Source organism: Chiroxiphia lanceolata, chromosome 2 (genome assembly GCF_009829145.1).
Source record: "Chiroxiphia lanceolata isolate bChiLan1 chromosome 2, bChiLan1.pri, whole genome shotgun sequence".
Classification (NCBI taxonomy): domain Eukaryota; kingdom Metazoa; phylum Chordata; class Aves; order Passeriformes; family Pipridae; genus Chiroxiphia; species Chiroxiphia lanceolata.
The window spans coordinates 5,489,513-5,497,633 of record NC_045638.1 but is presented as its reverse complement, the minus strand read 5'-3'; positions in this window follow the sequence as shown (position 1 = coordinate 5,497,633).

Below are 8,121 nucleotides of genomic sequence, written 5' to 3'. Positions count from 1 at the left end.
GGCCACTGTGTTGCAGTGGTGGGGTGGGCTGGGAATGGCTCTGCCTGGAACACCACAGCTGCCAGGAATAAGTCTGAGAGCCACCTGCTCAGCTGGGGCTGTCTCTGCACAGTTAAAGCAATATCCTGGAGTAAAAGCAGCCTTCTCAGAAGAATGTGAGCAAATCTATGTTTCATTTTCTTCTGTTACTTTAACCATAATCTTCCTTTGACTTGGTCTAATATCTGTGGCATGTGTGATAAGTCAAATGCCTCAGGCTCACTTCTTCCCACTTTGCTGTAGCGCACAGCACAAACAAAAAATGGGTATGACTTTGCCTCCTTAAATGTCTCCTTAAATGTCTTACAGGCTTCATTAAAAGAACTATAAATCATATTAGGTTGTGTTTATACTTTCATGGAAGATTTAGGTGTGGGGGTTTTTTCCCAATAACATAGTTGTACCAACACCGCAGTTTGGGTCAATTCTCAAATATTTTCTTTCGGTTTCTCTCAGCCGTAAGTATTACTATCCTGGACATCTGGGTGCTTCCAGTTTTGCCCAGCTGAGAGTTTCCTTGCAGCTGAAAATACATCCTCCAGTTCTTCAGTTGCTCTGTCCACACACTCCCTTAATGAGCCCAGATATTTAAAATGCCTTTCACCTCATCCTAGTTACTTTTTTGCATGGTTCCGATATAAACTCTGTGTTCTTCCAGATTCTCTTATTATCTGTTTGACTAATTCTTGTACTTCTTCCCCAGCTGTGGAAGTCTGACTCATTCACAAAATCACAGAATCACAGAGTTACAGAATCACAGAGTTACAGAATTGCAGAATCACGGAGTGGTTTGGGTTGGAAGGGACCTTAAAGATCACTTTATCCAACCCACTGCCACAGGCAGGTTCATCTTTCTCTAGCTCAGGTTGCTCAAAGCCCTATCCAGTCTGAACTTGAACACTCCTAGTGATGGGGCATCCACATCATATTTTGGTGCCTTTGAGGACATGGCTTCATGTGTAGGAGCAGACCCAAACTAGAAGCAGTGAGACTCTGCTGGCATGCCCTGTCCAGCCAGGGGGAAAACCTGCCATTTGTAGATTTGTAGCTGCAAATCACCCTGACAGTGGACACAACCCAGCTGTGAATCCTGTACAAAACCTGCATCTTGTTCTGACTTTATCATCTCTCTGACCTTGGTACAGCTGGGCCCTCTGCTGAACCAGAGAGTGTGAGCTTTGCCAGGACCAAACATGTGAGTGTGTGTTCATGGAAGGGAGAGAAAATACTAACTTTTTTTTGGTTGAAAGCCCAGTTCATCTGGAGATCTTATAAGTCATTTCAGGATCAAGAGGCTTGCGAAGGTCATTAGAGCAGTATCTTGCTACTGAGACTCCTGGAGGCTACCTCCACACTTAGAGTTGCAATGAAGGAGACAGACAGGCTTCTCTCCAAAGGGAGAGGAGCCTGCTTGAACTGGAGGGCTTTTGCATGTCTCTGAAGGAAGGAGCTGGATTCTTCCCCGTGACCTGCTTCAAGCAAAGCCCCAGCAACCAAATGGACCATGCTGTGAGAAGTGCAGTCACACCAGTGTGAGTCAAGCATCCCCCTCTGGTGCTGGAAAGTTTGGCTAAAGAGCAAAACAAAGGTAAAGGCATCAGCAGCTGAGAGTGGATGTTTTTCCGCTTTCTTCATGGCAGAAGGCTCTGACTGAGATCAAAACCTGATCCAAGACCTAGAGGTCTCTGGAGAAGCAAAAAGATATTGAAAACCTCCCACCACTTCCATCATCAAGGGCTTCAGGAGGTTTCTTTCCACGTGTGTTTTCGTAGCCAGCCTTGATGAGAGCACCCATTCAAAAGGGACCTTAGGTTTACCTTCTGTTGGCTTAACCAATTAAAATTGCCCTTCAATGTCACCAGGAGCACACACACACACAAAGAAGGAAAATTCAAAGAAGAAAAGAGGAACAAACACACACACAGGTAGGGAGCCAGATCATTTACTGCTAAGGACTGGTAATGGAACTATACTGACATGCTTCAAGGTCACAGGTTTGACTTCAGATAAGGTTAACAACAGCTAAAAATTTCTACTGGTGGCTGTTCAGTGGCCCATATGAAGTTAATGGGTAGTCTCTTGTAGCCATTTAGTTTAACTAGATAACTGCTGTATGCTTAGTAAAAAATATCCCCAAATAAAACTTCTAAAATTGTTGACGAGCTGATGCATGTGGAAATGAATAACGAAATTCACGGAAGTCTTTTGTAATACTTTATTAAATTAAACATATGCAGACCTCTTCAGTCCTGAACGTATGTCCTTATTGTTGGAGCTGGATCATGGGGCCTTAGGACAGAGTTTTTGGCAAAGTATCTTTTCTATATTTGCAACATATCAAAATCAAAAGTTTGGTTTTGTCAGCAAGGCATTACAGGTGACTGTAACTTTAAATGGGCCACGAGGTAGCAGCAGTGTCCAAATGCTGGCCATTTTCCAAACAGCTTCCTACAACTTACTAAGAACACCTTGTCTGGGAAGATGTAGCTGTTTTATCTTCTGTACCTTTAGATGGGGAGAAGCAGCACTCCCAGCACAGGACTTTGATGAGTCCTGTGGTGCTGGGCCCTGTTTTTTCTGAGTTCACTGTCTTAAAGGTGAAAGTATCAGTAGCATTCAGTTTTGGCTTTCCCTGACACTTTAAAATATTTTGAAATACCTCCCAGACTTCCATGCTGCAGTAAACTTTTAGTTTGGTTGGTTTCACCCAGCTTTGGATAACAGAAGTTACGTGTGCCATTGGTATCAGCAACCGATAGATCAAAAGGAGACCTATCAAATTTTCATTTTGATAAAGCAGGATGAAAGAAAATACTAAAACTGTTGCCCTTTGTTTTGTTTCTGATCATATATATTGATCAACAAGTACTCAAAATTCATTGTTCACTAAAACAATAATACCTGGTCATAGATAAATATCAGATTAGTCAATTTTTTTGTTACTGGAAATATTTCTATTCTTTGCTTTTGGCAGCACTGGAAACAAAACAGAACTCTACTATGCTTTGTTGCTGTAATTGCACTCCTGAGATGTGCTCCAGCAGAACAAAGAGCCTTGCACAGCAAGTCCTGGACCCAGATGTCGGCATTCAGCTCAGAAGGAGTCCCTGCAAGACTCCCACTACATTAGCAATTTTCTCCTTGCTTTAGCTGAAGGCTATTGGGATCTCTGAGACCCTGACCAGGAGCTCTTGCAGTGAGATCAGAAAGCTGTGTCCTGGTCCTCTTCACACCATAACATCCCTTGCAGAACAGTGGGATTTAGCTCAGCTCCACTGTCCGTCCTGACTCCCTGCTCGATCCCCACCAGCCTTGCTGGCTGCTGCAGAACTCAGGTTTTTCACCCATGCCAGCCTCACAGTGGCTCCTCACCATGAGGCCCAAGTGTCACTGCCCAGATCTCCAAAGTTGTACCTCCCCTTAGACAAGGGAATGAAAGGATGGTGTCTCCAGCAACATGCAGAGAAGGGCTGGAGCCCTCACCACACTGCAGTTGAAGAAGGAAATTGCTATCATCATGCCAAAGCAAACAGCTAAAATATGAAAATCAAGGAACCCTGTCAAATTACTTTGACACAGGGACAGGATGGTGCCAATCAGACGCAATTCTTTCATTTTTTTTTCTTCTTCTTAGTGGTTTTAAATTTTTTTCCTGTCTTTTGCATCTTTTTGCTTGGAAGTAGAAACTGTTTTGAAGGTCAAAGCTCTAAGAGGCAGAACTGGGAGAGAAATCTCAAATAACTTCATAGCCGTGCTCTGTTACCCCCTCTTGTAAAAAATCCCCAAAGTCACAAATCAAACATCCATTGGAGGTCCAGTTTGTCCTCCAGTGGTTTTGTTTTTCAGGATTCCTGTCTGCATATACACATAGTTGCACATTGGTTTCTGCATCCAGAAGAGCTGAGTTCCTCCCTCCTCCTCCTCAGATGAATACTGTAGTTTTGTGTGGGGATGAGTGACACTTGTGACAGATGAGCTGCCAAAACATGGCAAAAATCATGGGAGTCTGCCACACCACCACTCACTTTGGTGTTTCCACGCCCTTGCTGGCATACATTTTGCCATCTCTTTTCCTTCATATACAGTCCAAATGCATTCAGGAAGGGTAAACTTCTAGAGGTGTGGTTTTCAAGTGTTGTGTTGTTGTGACAGGGAGAAGCTGGGTTCTGTTCTCATACATTACAATACAGTATGTAGCTTATTGCAGGACCATTTTCACACATTGCTGCCTACCTAGAGTGACCCCTTTCCCAAACAGCTTGTGATTCCAAACAAAATGCCCTTTTTCCCTGTACTGTCAGGATAAATTCCTGCAATCCATACCATACCTTCCTCTGTGCTCAGCTACTACCTACACAGAAAAATGCTACACAATCATGCATAATTCATTACTCTTAATTAAAATGTAAATTTCTTGTCAGCCTTTTGGGGTAATTAAAGCACTGTTGTAGGAATAGGTTTGAGTTCTGTACCTGGAGTTCCTTTTGCTGAAATAAACACATGATGCTTCATGCTGTTTGAAGTGCTGAGATTGATGGCTGGGTGGGACAGAACTGAATTTCCAGGGGAGGTCAGTCAGTCTGTGTGTGTCTAATATTCAACAGAGTGTGAATCCACTTTGCTATAAAGTGAGCTGGCTTACTCTCCCAGGTTGTTAACTACCTGCATTTCAGACCTGGCATAGAAAGGAAGGAGTATTTGTAACTCAATTTCTTCACCAAAAAAACCCAATAAATTCTAGACTATTTTATTGGCCTCAGACCGATCTTCAGGAGGAAGCCTTCAGAAGGACTTTTGGTGGATTACTGTGCTTACTGTAAACATTTGACATACCAGTGTCTTGCAGGTTGGGCTTCATTCTTCATAGAACTTGAAGCCTCACATGCAGCTGGCTGTCCATCAAATAAATGATTAAGTACATGAAAAAAAAAAACATATTCCATGGGGATGGGGTAATGACAGAGTGCTCAGTGGGGGACTTAGCTGTAATTGTTAGAGTTTCCCCCTTCTCCCTCAAAGCAATAAAATCCTTAAATTAAAAAAGAATGTAGAGAAGGTGGTCTTGGGGTTGTGGATGAAGCAAACAGAGCACTTCGTGAAAGAAAACTGTCATGGGGCTATGCATGGGGGGAGAGAGAGATAGAAAATTCCCAGCTCCACCATACAAAGAGCCATAGGGATTAGGAGTATTTCACCAGCAGGCTTTTGATTTTTTTCCCCTCTAACAAAAACATGACCTCTCCCTTGCCTACGCCCTGTCTCTGTCTGTCTCTCTCTCCCGTGGACAGGCAGACAGAAGGTCATTTCAGCTCTTGGGGAGAGCTTGGTACTGCACAGAAGTCTCTTGGATGTGGAAGGAAAATGCTTTGCTTTGCCATTCCCCGAAGTCACATTATTCTTGTGCTCATGCTACACATGACTCTCTTGGAAAATCTGGGATTCATTACCTGCCTTCTGCCCTAACCTTCTGGCTTCGGAAATATGCAGAGAGTTTCAAGATTAGCTCCTGCGGCCAAACCGTGACATGGAACTGCAGTTGGCCGTGAGGCAGAAACAGGCTGTGTGTGTGGCTCCTGGTGCCCCTGACCCTGTCCCTGCCTGCACCATCCCAGCAGCTCTTGGCCAAGCAGGACAAGGAGAGCCGGGGCTGGAATGGGCCACCAGCTGCCTCACGTGCCTCACTGGTTGGCAGCTTCAATTTTTGCAGCCATTTACAGACTGCAGTGGACTGGAGGAATAGAGCCTGACATTTGTTTTCTAGGCCATGTTTTGACAGAGTCTCAGGAGCCCTGTTTAAATTAGGTTTTCTGTCACTGTCCTTTCACTGCGTGCTGCAGGACAGGGGATCTACAAGAGGTCCTTTGCAGCAGGAGCTGCCTGGGAGCCACTCACCTCCTCTCTCCGTCTCTCCAGGGTCTCGCTCAGACTTTGGGCAGCCAGGACGGGGTCCAAGCAGATTTTTGGGGTGCACATGCACTCAGGGGATGTAAGGGATGGCGAAAGGAGTGGCATGTCAGCAGCAGGGCCCTCGCTCAATGTCAGAGGCTGGTTTGAAAGTTGGTCACTGACGTCAGTTCTGTCGCTGTAGGAAGTATCGAGTTAAACTGATAATTATCTACAGCACGTGTACGAAGTATGAACCTTTTGATGTTCAGGCTCACATGTTTTGAGTTAGCCAGCACATCTTAATCAGATTTTCTTTTCCTTTTAAATGAAGATTCGAAACTTTCTTATCTCCCATTCGCTTCTCCTCCTTTGAACTTTTACTTCACTGAAGTTTTCACAGACGCAGCCTTTCCTCAGCCAGGTCCCACCAGCTCCCATCCACAAAGCCAGCTCAGCAAGGTAAAATGGCAAGTGGTGTTGGGTTTGCAGTACACAGGTTTATTACAACTTGAAAACAAGGAGCTCTTTGTCACTGCTTTTCTTTTTGCAATATTAAAATGTATTTTGCCAATGGCACTGGGTAGTGGAAGGGGAAGAAAGAAAGAAGAGACAAAAAGACCCTCAAAAGAGACTGTGCTGAGTTCAATAAAAGTCTGCCTTTCTTGAACATGAGCAATTTCCTCACTGGTGCAGGGAGTCTGCAGAAAGCAAACCCTAAAACTCATCGGCTCTGCTTGCAAAATTCAGTGTCTTTGTCCTAACCACAAACACTTCACCAGCACCCCACCCGCCACAAAACACAATAGCTCATTCTCTCTATGGCCCTCCAAGTTTTTCACAGATATTAGTCAACATTTTTATTTTATTATTACAGCTTTACTTTATTACTCTCTATTTTTTAATAGAATAAGTCACTCACGCTGCTTTAGCCCAGTTTTTTTATTTTTATTATTTATAACCAAATCTGATTTAATAGTTGCATTTATGACTGAGTCGAGGAAGAAAAAGGGTGTAATCAGCTCATTTCAAAATAGCTTCTGAAATGTTTCTTCATCACTTTTAATGGCCTGCATACCCCTGAAGGTCTCAAGTGTTGACCCATGTTTGCCTTGCTCTAGCTTGGTCTGGGACAGAAAGCTTTACCACTGCACCACACTGCAACTCCCCTGGACTTGTCCCTCCATCATTCACATCGTGCCTGTTGTTATCTTTTCCTCTCTTTCCCTGCATGGGACTGGATGGGATCTCCACAACCACTGAGCTCAGGTCTCTGCTACAGTCACAACCCTCTCCTACCACCCTTCCCATAAACTTTTTGAGCTCCAAAGTTAGGGATTTACTTCCTGCCTCTGCCAGGAGGCACATGCCCTCCCTGGAGGCTGGTGCCTGTGATGGCCACTGCCATTGATGTGAAGGCACCTTCTTACCATTCCAAGCCTCAGACTGGCATGTGCCTCCCCACTCTTCAGGATGAGGAATGGCTACAGGTTGGATCCTGCCTGGTGCCAGCCCTGAGGTCCTGGTGGCCATCATGAGCCTCGGCATCTGGGGAACGGTGACTGAGCACATGCGATGGCTTGGCAGGATTATCTCACAGCCAGGCCAGAGTAATTTCTTAGGTGGATTACTCCCAAAGCCACAGCAAGAGGATGCCACCTCAAGAATCCCAGACAAAGCGCTCACGGGGCTGTTTCTCCATCTGTTTGCCCACCAGTAGCCAAAAGGACTAGTTCAGAGCCACTCACTGCTCAGCCTCCTGGTGACCCTCAGTGCACACCTGCCCTTTGACAGGGGGAAGGACAGGCTGATTTTTGGAGCTGAGAAGAGCTTTGGGAGGATGGCTGCATTTCATAAAGCTCCTGAGCACTCCAAACAGCATTGTCAAAGGAGCAGGCAGTGAGCTGACAACTTTTGGGTCCATCCCAGAACAGCTTGCCAGGGAAGCCTATCAGTCCAATAATCAGGTTTGATTTAAATCTTTCTCCTTCTCATCAGCCTTTCTGGATTAAGTCATCTCCACCAAACAAGAGAGAGGCTGCCTTGGGAGAGGCAGAGAAAGGCTCTTGTACAGGTGTTGGGGAGACGAAGGGAAAGATAGGCAAGCCACCATCACTTTTGGGTCTTATCATCTCCATTCCAATTTTTCTGCTCCCCTGTAGTCACAAGATGACAATAATCCAGAAACCTGCAGCTTTT